This window comes from Manacus candei, unplaced genomic scaffold, assembly GCF_025592945.1.
Source record: "Manacus candei isolate 608988 ecotype Guabito, Panama unplaced genomic scaffold, ASM2559294v1 h1tg000067l, whole genome shotgun sequence".
Taxonomy (NCBI): domain Eukaryota; kingdom Metazoa; phylum Chordata; class Aves; order Passeriformes; family Pipridae; genus Manacus; species Manacus candei.
In genome coordinates this window covers 3739097-3752220 of record NW_026138115.1, presented here as the reverse complement: position 1 = coordinate 3752220, position 13124 = coordinate 3739097, and the positions used below count along the sequence as shown (strand labels likewise).

Here is a 13124-nt window from a genome sequence, read left to right as displayed (position 1 = left end):
CACTAATCAGAATAAATGCATGACCGTGCCAAGCACAGCAATCATTCATGCCTTTACCCCAGGTATGACCTGCATCCATCTGATGTGTAACATACAGCTGATGTCATGTTTCAGGGAGTATAAATGCAGCTTCTTCATCAAAGGTACCTAAGCCATTCTGTGAAGTTTGAGTAACTCAAATAACTGGTCAAATTATTTCATAGGTCCGAGAATTTAATGATGGGCTGGGGAAGTGGGTGTGAAGGAAAAACTCCTGACAGGCATCTGGCACGGGATATAAAGTTCTAGATTTGTTTGCATTGTTTTTGATGGGGAGTAAAACAGATTTAAGTAGGTCATGAACCTCATTTAAAGGTCATTTTATTTTGGAGGAGGTGACAGAAGGGAGGTGCATCAGGTTCAACATTTAAATGGCAGCTGCCTGAAGAAGCTCTGAAGTGACAGAATGGTTTAAGGGAGAAGAAAGGCTACAAGCCCTAGTGCAGGCAAAATGCTTAAAGTTGGAGAAATAAATACCTTGGGGACTCTGCACAGTAATACGATCAGCCATGTACCCCAGAAACACACAGAGAACAGGAGTACAGTTGTTAGCTTTGACCTGCAGTTACCAGCACTCATCTGTGATGATCTGAATAAAACATTTTGCAGGCAAGTATTTATTTCACATAAGAAGCCTGGGAGTAAAATGGCTGTGTGAATGAAACGCTGTGCTAGGATTCAGGAAACAAAGGTTCACAGATACAACTCTACCAAATGTTTGGCAGGTGCCTTTTCCCAGCTTGTCTCCACTTCCCAACCTACCCCTAGGCCACTGGAAGGGCACATGCATTGATACTTGCAGAGCATTCACAGCCAGGGGAAAAAGCACCACAGCCCAGCACAGAAACACACTTCCTGAAACAATCACCCATTCACCCAAACACTTCCTCTCCAAGCTACCCATTGTTATTTCTCTGCTTTCAAAGTTATACCACAGGAAGAAAATTAGGCCTGATTGAAAGAGGAAACAATCCAGAAAGCCTGCAGCACTTGATAAGCACTCAGAGTGGATATTCTAAAAAAAAAATGTTTTGGACCTAACACATTTCATTTTTTTCCTCTGATCCATATCAAAACATACTCCTCCACAGTTCATCTTTTGGGTAAAGCAGAAATACCTGTGTCACAGGGCTTTCTGTGCTGTTAAGAAAAAAAGGCTCTACAAACCTTTATGTAATGTGAAGTTTGGCTAAGGCAGACCAAACATTTACTGACTCATTAGCCAAATGGATTTTATATTTTGGGCATTTGAGATGCCTTAAATAAAGTTTGTTTGCATCTGTTACTACAACAGGTGCAAAAACTATTGGATGTAATGGCACATGGCTTGACTGTAATATGTGCTATGACAATACAGCATGGCACTGAGGCTCTAAACAAAGAAAATCAGACTTTGCATATACTGAAGTATTGAGCTTTAACCAGCAATTTCCATGGCAAAAAAAAAAAAAAAAGAAAGAATTGTGCTTCCAGTCACCCAGCATGTGGAGCAGCACTGAGGCAGGAATGCATAAGGAATTTGCGTTGTCTTTGTGTAATCATCAGATCACTAGCTATTTAACTGGCAGACACAAAAGACATTACAGCTAACCTTTATGATGTTAACATTCCCATGAGCTCCTTCTGCAAAATTATTTGAGTATACAATCCAACATAACCATGACTGAATGCCTGCAAAACTGCTTGAGCTCAGTATTTTCTGGCAAGAATCTGACAGTCACTGAATAAAAGCTGAACCGGCCCCAAGCCTGGAAGAATGATTTGTTAATTCAGATTGAAAGATTAAACTGTTTCAAGAGGTGATACTCTGACCTTTTTATATTTAAAATAAAATATTTAAACAGATAACTATATTGTTCTAAAAGCCTTCACCTTCAGATTAGTCCTTGTGATGATAATATCTGGCTGTTATGCAGTGCAGCTCACTGGCAGATCTCAGCACTTTCTAGAGGAAGGTCAATGTCACTGCCCTCCTTTTTCAAGTTAAGGAAAGAGAGTCAAAGAAACAGAGTTACTTCAGTTTAATAAACTATCCTCTGTGAACCAATGTACCACTCACACAGCTGCAAGTGTGAGATAAAAATGTGTTAAGGGAAAGCTCATACATGGATGAATTCAGCTCAGATTTTGTCTGGGCTGAAACCACAGAAAGTTAGTGAGGTTCAGCAGACACCCAGTGACTGACTCAGGAGCTGTGATAATGAGTCCATATCTCAAATCCATTGCTTAAAATCCCACATCTAGAAATACAACTAATGTCCCCCCTTCTACCAGGAGCAAATCAGGAATTCTTCAACTTTTATCACTTATCAACATTTTCTTGTTTTCCTTCTCTGAAGCAGCAATAACACAGGTTGACAAGTAAAACACTGTGCCTCAGCCTGGTTTCTTGGTTCCCCTCACATCTTACCACTCCTCCCTGAAGACCCTATAAAGTCAAACTTAGGCTTCAGGCAGGGAACTGTGCTTTTCCAGCCTGTGAACTGGCACTGAGGACCAAACAGCTCCACAGACCTGACCATCTCCCAGGGTGCAGCTACATTGGACATGGGGTTAAACTGGACACACCACTGAAGCCCAGACAGCAAAAGAAATGGTAGATAAAATGCAATATTTCCCCACAGGGACAGCAAGTTACGCTATTGCATTATATAAAAGGCTGCTGTTATGCTCAAATTCAAACATAGCGGTGAGACAGGGCAGCAGAGGCAGAGATGGTGTGCACGTGTCCTTCTGCCTCAGGCAACCAGCATGGCTGGGGGCAACACATCCAGGCAGGAGCTGCTGGAGAGCAAACCAGGGGTTTCAAACATTCTAAATAGCTCACAACAACCCGGAGTACCCTGGAGAGCAACTGTACAAGCAACAAATCTAATTTCTCCTGTGAGAAACCTTTTAATCATTTTTACAGCATAACTAAAGCTCGGTTCAAACAGTAAAGGTTACAGCAACAACATATGGTTACAATTTCTCAGATTATTAGAACCACTAGGGTCTGAGTTGCCAGCTTTACAGCTAGACCATTAACCAATTCAGAAGCCAGCTACTGCAAGTCAGCAAGTACCTCCCTCAGACTACAGTTTGCCTTTTCTATTTTTTTTTGTTTTTTTCATGAGATTTCCATGAAAAAAATAATATTGGTATCAGAAGCATTATTTAAGGAATCAAAACAAATCCCCATCAGGCCTTAGTGCAGTGTCCATAGGTTTGTGAAATGCTCCTCTGCCAAAGATCAGGATATTTTAAGCTTGAAGAGATTTGTGAAAAATCTTTTGACAGCAGTGATTGTTTCAAGAACAGACGCTTCTACACACCACTATCACAAAATATAAAGATCAGCACCCAAGTTTTACACTATTTGCACCAGACCCCAGACTCAGTAAATGAAGCCCACAAAAGTTTCAGCAGTTACGTGACCCCATATTGACAGGGAGGGCTTTTCAAGTGAAGGTCACACTGGGTGTTCAGCCTGGATCACTCCCTCTGCTGCACTTGCCCCCCAGAGACATGGAGCCTGAAGTAGGCTGGGACAATGGGCAGACCCAAACAACAAGGATACCACCTAAGCCAAAGGTAAGTTTTGCTGAAAGCTACTAGGCACTCCAGGACTGGTACACCAAGGATTCAGAAACATCATTAAGTTACCCAGAAATCACTAGGAGAAATATAAATAAATAAATGCTGTGTTCTCATTAGCAGCCTTCTGGTGTCTAAGCTCTTGCTGTGCAGTTGCTTCACATTTGCAAGCTCTTTGCAATCACTTTTTCAAGAAAGAAGCTTAAGACAAAAATTCCCCCACAAAGATTCTAGTAGTCAAGGGCTTTAGGAAAAATCAAGACATACAAGATTCAGGACAAAATTCTAAACACAGAGTTAAGCACTTAGGCTTATTAAAAGCATGAACAAACATATTCATTCCCTCCATCTGAAAGTTTCTAATCATTCTGGAGTGCTGAGGCACATTTTATCTCCTCTTTTTATCCCTCCAAGATCACACACACCGGACGTTTGCTCTTTGCCTCAGATCGTCAGAAAAGATCCAGTGGAAGCTCTCCCTCTCAAGTCACCATGGTCACATATTAACGTTTTATTTACCTGTGACAGGGTAAGTGGGCCCCTTGTAATTTTGTAGGAACAAAGTCCCCCTGTCCATACTATACTTCAATGCACATTTGCTTCTTAAAAATATGTGTGCAATAGCATGGAATAAAATGGTCTTCAGGTATTATTCTTGGATGCATTTTTTTAGTGTCAAATTTAAGCGTGTCAACAGCTCTTGCAAAGTACATGTTGCTAGGAAAGGAGTAGGTAAAATTATCCCTTCCATGGCTGAGAGACCAGGCAAATACAAGCTTTACACAAAAACCTTTCCCTGCACTGCCATACAGCACAGCATTAAAGTTGAGTAAGTACTAGCTTCTCATGCAGAATTAAATTAACCTCTGCCTGAATCCTAAACAAGAGTACTAAATAAATTATGTAAGGGGAGAGGCAGTCTACCAGTCATTGTAATTCAATGCTCAAGCCAAGCAATTCCATTTAAGTATACTGCTTAGCTATAAAATGCTAATTGCCCAGCTGACTGGAAGCCAAATGGTGCTTTCCTACTTAAAATGCCCATGAGGAAAAACCATCATCAGCTTTATTTATATCAGCAAAAGCAAACAGTACCCAGCCTGGTTTAGCTGCATCTCAGGCTAACCGAGCAGGAAAAGTTCAGCAGAGTCCTATCTGTGCAGCACAGCCATCATCTTATTCCTGATAACCTCAATATGGATCTGATCTCACAAACATCCTTGCAAACATTTGGTGAGACACTGAATGCTTAGATAAGGTCTCAGCAGGAATCAATGGCCATCTGCACCAGCCCACAGCCTCCCAGCAGCAGGATGGGGTGACAGTTTTGCCCCTACACATCTTAAGGTCCCTTTGGATGCTACCAAAAAGACAGGCTGGAGCTGCATTTCCCAGACAAGGAGCACTCCAAGTCCAAGGGACAACTGAATACAAGGTTTTCTGGAATCAGAACTCTAAGGAAGAGCAAACACTCAGGCTAATGAAAAAGCTTTAAAATTTAAAGATATATTTTTAACTGCAAAATAAGACACAAGGGTTGTTTTTTAAATATGCTTTTTTTCAAAGTTTCCAGTTTTGTATTAATATAATAATGAAAACAAGCTATTTTGCAGCATACAAGGAGGTTCCATTTTAAAAGAAAAATATATTTGTCTTGCAATAAATATAAACTTTGTAAAGGTTGGGGGTTTTGCTATAATTATCTGAGGAGTTATTAATGCTGTCAGAGAAATAACTCAGAGCAAGAATCTGTGAACTATAGGACAGGGTCTCACAAAAGATTGGACAAGATGAAACAAGTTGTTGCAGGGGAATGACAAGAAAGTGAAACACAAACAGATCTTCTGTTGACATGTTTTCCATGTACATCTTACCATGCAAGCACGCCTGATGACACTATGTGTGTGACTCAGTACTCACTGTTTCCCTGCCAACACATTATATACATGACAAAATTTGATTAGGAACTTCACTCATCTCTGTAACAATTGTACTCGTTATGTGACCAACTGCAGGATTAGCTGTCTTTAAAGGGATTATTTTTTGTCTTCTGAAAACCAGCAAATTACAAAGCACACTTCTAAAGACCCTTCAAGTGGAAACCTAAAAGCCAGTAAAATAACTGTTGCCTCATCTGCTGAAAATAATCAGTTCTGACAATCGTAGACTGGAATCTCAGTGGGAGGGGATGTGAAGGAATCATACCTAGTCTCAACCATGCTCAGCCTGTGCAGGGTGCAGATAACCCTCTAAATGACAGAAACATACACTATGTAAAGTCAGGTTTTATGAAAAAAAAAAAATACACAAATGAAACTTGGATGGCACATAATAGAGTATCATACAAAAAAAAATTTAACTAGAAGGACCCAGGCACAACCACAATCATCCACCCAATTCATTGTTATGGCTCAGGTTTTGTTATTTGTATTAGAGTAGTGCAGAGGTCCCAGCCAGGAGCAAAACCTCATCCGCTGGAGCTATACAAACACATAGTGAGGCATCCCTGGAACAAAGAGCTTGTCATATATACCCAAGGCATCAGTAGGCTGATGAAAAAATAGTAACAAGCAATGGAGGAAGGAAATGAAAATAGGATTCCGTGGTTATAATATGATCCATTGTGTGCACTCTTGCTGCTTTATGAACTGGTTAAATCAACTCCTCCAGGCTGGACAGAACTAAATCACTCCACACATCACAGGGCACGGCAAGCAAGGTAAGTCCTGATAAACACATTTACTTTAAGATGAAATTGTTCACAATGCACACTGTTTACATCACATAAATATTCTATATGTATCTAAATAAAGGTACTTTTATATATGTAAAAAGCCTTCTAGGACACAAATAGTTTTACTTCTAGCCCAGTGGAATAAATAATGGAGAAGCTGACACATCAGTTGGAAAGAAATTTTATTTTTTAATCAAACTAAATACAAAAGCATACATTTACTTCTGAACTATGAAATGAAATGTTCAATGGCTGTAAAGCAGTAGCTTTTTTTTATCCTAGTTTCACTAAGTCTACGATAAATCACTTACGTTAATAAAACATACAGCTCTGTGGTTGTGCCTAGTGGCAATATTGATTTGACCTAGAGAGGAGAAAATCCAATTGTGGAGCACTGTGTTCTCCTGCTTTTATTGCCAGCAGCACCTCTGACTAATTTACCTACTTTTGCTGCAAATAAAAAGCCTATTGATTTATCCTCAACTTCTCTCTTCAAATCATGTACAAGTGACTACACATGTTTATAATAGGATCCAGACAAATTACTCTCAACTTCTATTTTATTTCACATTATATTTGTCCTGGGGTGGTTTATGCAGTAACAGGGAAATGAAACGTGCTGTGCTAAAGGCCTGTCACTTGACATTACAAATATAACCAGCTAAAATGCAATCCATCTGTTGAACACACTTCTAGCTAATCTATGGTGGTCTCTAAGGACCATAATAATTTACCTTAACACACAGTAAAAAAACACCACAGGCCATCAGAACAGAATTAAAGCGCTACTGAATTCTCTGAAATTCAGCATCAAGTACACTCATTTGTTTTAAAAGGAAGTCAGTTTTCCCCATAAAATGAGCATATTTTGCTAGGATAATAAAGTAAAAAAAAAAATCACATCAAACTCTAAAACTGAGCAACTCTATTTCAGCTTAACATTGAAGCCTGATACCAAAATGGATTAGCCATGCAGAGCTCCAAGGTACAAACTCTGCTCTCCACTGCCTTTGACCACTGGAGTGAAAAAATTTACAATATTAAAATACAGCTTGACATGAAGAAACGAAGATCAACCCAACAAAAGCTTCTCTAAGGAAGACTATTTTCTGCCATTTCTCCTATTTCTCCAAGTATTTCTAAAACTTGGCAGGTTTATGTGTTTATATAGAACACACACAGTAAACACCTAACTGGGCACATGACACCAGTTCACATAAAACACAATGAATTTGTTAACACAGTTTCTATACTAGCATGAAGAGCAATATTAATTAACCTGAGGTAAGAGTATGGTAGTTACGGGGCTTACTTAGAGGTTCAAAACTACAGATCTGCATTGCAGCTTCAACACTGCAATAGAGTTCCAGGCCCTGAAAAAGTGCCAAAACTCCAAAGCAGCGGCCAAAAGTACAGGAACAAAGGAGTTGGAGGGGGGAAGATGCAGGAATACTCATTACACATCACAGTAATACTGCTTTTCTAAAGATGAATAATAAGGTAATATAAATGCACATATTTTGCACTTTTGACAGTATCAAGTAATGTATTAGTACAAATGTTGCTTTAAATAGAATGATCATTTTCTTGGGGAAAACTCTGTAAAATAGTCCCAGGAGTGCACAGGGGTATGTGTGATAGGAATCATTCTGAGGTTCTCTAGTACAAATATTGAAAAGCCAAATCAAAGGCAAAGTTAAAATATGAAAACAAATCAGTTAAACTAGAAAAAAAAAATTAATAAAGCAGGGAGGGGACACACAAAACCAGGATATTTTCAGGATTTCTAAGATATTCCTTGCTATGAAAAATATTTTAGTAGCTAGCAGAAGGCCTAACAGATTGCAATTGAGTTTAATGCCAATTTATGAGTCAAATTTCATCAGTGATTAAGGGTAAAAGAAGCAAAACAAACATTTAGGTTTGCTGTTAACAATCTCATACTCATGCCCCGTTCAAAGCAGGAACTCACTAAAAACTTTCAATTTATCTCTCAGTCCCCCAAAGAAACAAGCTGCTTTACCCTGCTACTCTTACTAATGCTGAGTAACATCTTACTGTCTCAGCCCTCTTGACTGCCATGGAGTCAGCTCACAGAGAAAACTACTTCTCGTTAGCAAAAGGTGCCATGCTTCACCTTCACTACATCCAAACATCCTCAGAGTTGCTCAAATATAAGGTAGTTAAATACCTAGAAACAAGCACAAATGTGTTCAGTCTTTCTAGGATAACACTCCCTGAATAAACAAGATTTAATTCACATTACACTGGTAAACCAATTAGAGAAACTCGAATGGATAGTACTGGAGAAACACAGGAAATGACAGCTAGAAACTAAGGAACTGTAAATACATGGGCAGTTATGGAGGTGGTGATGACCAACAGGAATTTTATGGGATAAACATGTACGTTATTGGTTACCATTGCTTGCTTTGTAATGCACGAAAATCTTTGTCTGTAATGTGGGAAAAACAGTAACAGCAAGACAATTTTTTCTCCTAGTGAAGAAAAGGGTTGTGATAGTGCTTGAGGAACACCAGCGAGACAACTGAGCAACTGATCTGTTAGCACTTGTCCTTACTTTCTCCCTGCCCCCCTAATGTTTATAAATCTGAAGGGGGGCAGGGGGGAAAATCAATTAAGTTTAAATTAGATTAATTTCCAAAAGCTTAAAGATTTTTAATCATGAGTTTCCAACAGGACTAAAACTTGTGCTTGGGTAGCTTACAGGCAACCTAGTATTGGATAGCAAATTAATGTTTCAGAAGGCACACACGCAGTCACTATGCCACTGGCTTATTATCTAACTGCAACAGAGGACTGAGTGTGGGCAAGAGAGGTCCTTGAGGCATTTGCAAACAACCGTGCAAAAATCCATGTTGGATTTACAGAAGAGGGAAGCTTTCAGCTGGTCTGAAGAGGAGAGGGTACAGGCAGAGGCTATCCCGCCCTGCAAGGATGCCTGATCAGACAGTACAATGCTACAGGACAAATTATGTAGTTGGGGAAGTACAGGGAAGGAAAGGTTTTATTTATAAGGTCAGTAGGTTAAAACAAAATCAAAGGAGCTCACACATGCAACTCATCTGATTATGTTAGCTGCTTTCTCCTGCAACAACCTGATCTTCTCATCACTGGAGCTCTCTCTTGTAGGCAAACTCCTGTTACCAACCGGGGCACTAAAACTCCTGTTGCCAGAGGCACTCAAATCTCAAATACCAGTAACACAGAGAAAGTCCTTGCAGTTCAAGCATGCCCCTCTCAAATACTCGTAGAAAACTCTACAGGGTATCATTGCAGATTAATGTCATGAGCTTTCCAATTATTCTGAAACAGAATTTATATCCAACTTCATTACTTCAATATATCACTGCATTATCACTGTCATCTAATTTACCCAATATTGACAAGTTCAACAAACACACAGACAGCCCTTAGCCAGGAGATCTGCCACTGTAACAACAGTCTGTAAATCTTTTCTTAGGGTGGGTAAAGGGAGAAGCTTCGAGTCAGACCAGACAGTTCTTCCATGCACAAATCTACAGCAGCATTTCTCTTTACAGCCAGCAGATTGCCCCAGGTAGGTAACATGCAGGGAGTTTTGAAAGCAGTCAACACTTCTTGCACTGTACAGGTGGAGAAGCTGCAGTAAATTTCATGTGACTTTTCCAAGGTAACCCAAGCACCCTTGGGAAAGAAAACACTCCCAGTGTTTCCTGTGTCAATCACCAGTTTTACCATTAGTGCTGAGCTGCAGTCACAACAGAAGAGAAAATAAAAAGAAAGACGACCACAGAATATAGCAGTGGTAAAAAATATTAGTGAATAAAATGAGAGGGCAGGAAAAGGAAACGGGGGCCATGTCCTCAAAACAGCCTCTGGGCCTCTCATCCTTCCCTTTCTGGATTTTCTATGCTCATTTGTTTTCAATAGCAAACAGCCTTTCTACCTGGAGAGTTACTGCGTCCCCCTTGGAGGGGGGAAGAGTTATCTATAGGGAGGAGACACACTTACTTGCAGCTGACACTTCAGAGAGTTTACTGCCAATAATTTGCACCTTGGCAAAGCCAGGTCAGGCAGTAACCCACAGCTCAAACTGCCAGGAACAGCCTCCCTGATCTTCCCAACTTGTTGCCACAGAGGAGGTGACAGAGGAGCCTCCTGCTCGATCCCTTTCCAAGGGGGCCTCTCACTGACACCTGATTCCTTTGTAAATTGCCAGCCTGGAGCTAGTAGGACAAAAAGGGATGGTGTTTCATGATGCTTACCATTCAGCACCCACACAAAGTCAGTGGATCCAGCAGGGGACCTGGGGAAGCCCCAGGATATCCTGTGCCCTGGGACACTGGGGCTTAGGCCCCATCCTGTGCCATCCCCATCTCAGCCAAGTTCACTTGCTGCCCCTGCCTTCTGGGCATCACACAGTAACAGAAATGCACTCTAAGAAGAAATGCATGTACGCACACGGATTTACGTGTATATGTTTCTGTTATTTCCCCCACCATTACTCTGGGATTACTATACCTGCTCAAACCTGGGACAAGCAAAATCCTTCTGGAAACACCATCAGATTTGCTATACACAAGACTGTCCCACATTCAAGCATTTGGAATATCCATGACTCAGCAGCAAGAGCATGAGGGGTTTTACTCCACACCACACAGCAACGAGATGGCTTCTTAAACATACAATAATGAAAAGTCTGCAAAAGTGATATAGACTAACTGTTACATGTTATATACTTGATAAAATTTAAGGTTAGTCTTTCAGGGTCAGGTAAATTCCGTTATTCACATTTTTTTGAGTCTGAAAATTTACACCAAAAAATAGTTGCTATAACAGTTCAGTAGAAAACTTCAAACATTTTGAACAAATATGGAAAATAACAACACAAGGTACTGTGGTACATTAAGATTTTACATATACTATCATCAAATTCACCCTTATGACAGACTCATCCTCTACACACTTACAAACCCCAGTCACCTTCCACATTCTATGTCACACGTGCAAGAGAAAGCCATTAAAAATTTACAGTTAAAACCTACAAACCCATACTGAGTCTACAATTCAGGTAATATCACACTTAATACCAAGTAATAACACAGTTAATATATTTGATATAAAGTATTATCAGTTCAGTTAATATCACAGGATAACAAAGATCTCCTTACTGTTGCAACTGCACAGCAGGGGAAATATTTAACGTTCAATAAGAGTTATGACAAAAAAAAAAGATAAAAGGAAAAAAGTCCCTTCCAGCAGCTGCCAAATCTCACCTCTACACAGAAAGGAAATAGCCAATATCCCTTCTAAATACTACTATACGGGTTTTAAAGGCTTCTGACCCCTGGATTTTCTATGTCAACACAATTCTGTGTAGCTGCTAGGCAAAATTTACTTATCAATGGTAATCCAGGCTACGCATTTATACACATATGCATACTTGCACATGCAAACACTCTCAAGAAGAATTTTCAGTCTTGCCAGTTCTTAACAGTACTCCTTTAAGTATCTGAAAGGACTGATTAACCCTGCTTAATACAATCTGTGTAATCTACTGTGAATCTTGCAGATAACTCATAACTGCTAACATTAATTAACTCAGCAGAGCTTTACCCTTCTTGCTCCCCCACTGGCCTCACACCACAGCCCTCAATTTAGGAGTTCTCCTTCATGACAGTCCTAGCAGATGGCTGAGGCAGAGTTAAGCAGCAATGGCCAGCTTCTGATGTAGAAAACTCAGTTAAATAACTATGCATTTTCAGAGAAGATTTTTCTGCATATTGAATCCTTTTCTTCATCAGGACTGACCAGTGCATACAATACTCTGGAAATACCCATGATATAAGAAAAACTATGAAGGGTGCTATTACATCCTAGAAAATCCTTTCTTTATGCCATCTGTGAGAGAAACAGAGGTAAGCTGTGTCACTATGACATTATTAACATTCAGGAGAGATTAACTTCTAATACTACTACACCAGTTTTAAGGATTCTGACCACTGGATTTTCTATGTCAACAAAAAATACAATTTCCTTTTAAGCTGTGATGTTTAGTGCTTTCCTGAAAGCAAGTGTCATCTAACGTGTGCTCATCTACAGGTGAAATAAAAAGCAACTTTCAAGTCCTTGTATTTATTGAGGAAAACCTTAAAAATGGGCATAAAATATTCAAAATCAGCAAGAGCCCCCAAACACTGCCCTGGCTACAAGCAGAAAAAGCAGAACCATGCACACTATCAAAACCCTTTTGTGTCATTTTTCAATTATACTTAATCTTCAGTGTCCTTTAACAGCACATGAAGGTGGCAGGCATGTATATATCTTTGCAATTTCCAAACTGCCTCACATGTGGCTCATATTCCTTACCTCCATCAGCACAGCTCAGGTTTATTATTTAAGCAACATAATGGAGGGAAACTTAATATGAAATATCAAGTGACTTTGAGCTCCCTATCAACCAGATCACAAAACAACAGCAGTGCAAGCATGATGGGCTGGCCTATCAGGGAGCTGGAAGCAGAGGAAGGGAGGGTAAATCCCCAGAAAGATTGCTCCAGGCAAGAGAAATTCAAGCCTCAGGCTGCAGGGAGCAGCAAGGCCTCCCATGTCTAGCACATTCAGGCTGCACTGCTCTGTAAAAATAAAGATTATTAGAATTCTAAAACATACAGGTTACACAGAAGTTTATACTGTTGTTGCATCTACTGAGCACCAGATCTAAGCCCAGTAGCTCTTAAAGCATGCCGAACCTCCTTGGTGGTCTGGAAGA

General features: G+C 40.0%; 1 protein-coding gene across 3 annotated transcripts in view; it reads right to left on the bottom strand.

The window, feature by feature from the left end:
• Positions 1-13124, bottom strand: part of CCDC88C (coiled-coil domain containing 88C) — a 103166-nt gene that overhangs the window by 60277 nt on the left and 29765 nt on the right. The window lies entirely within an intron of this gene.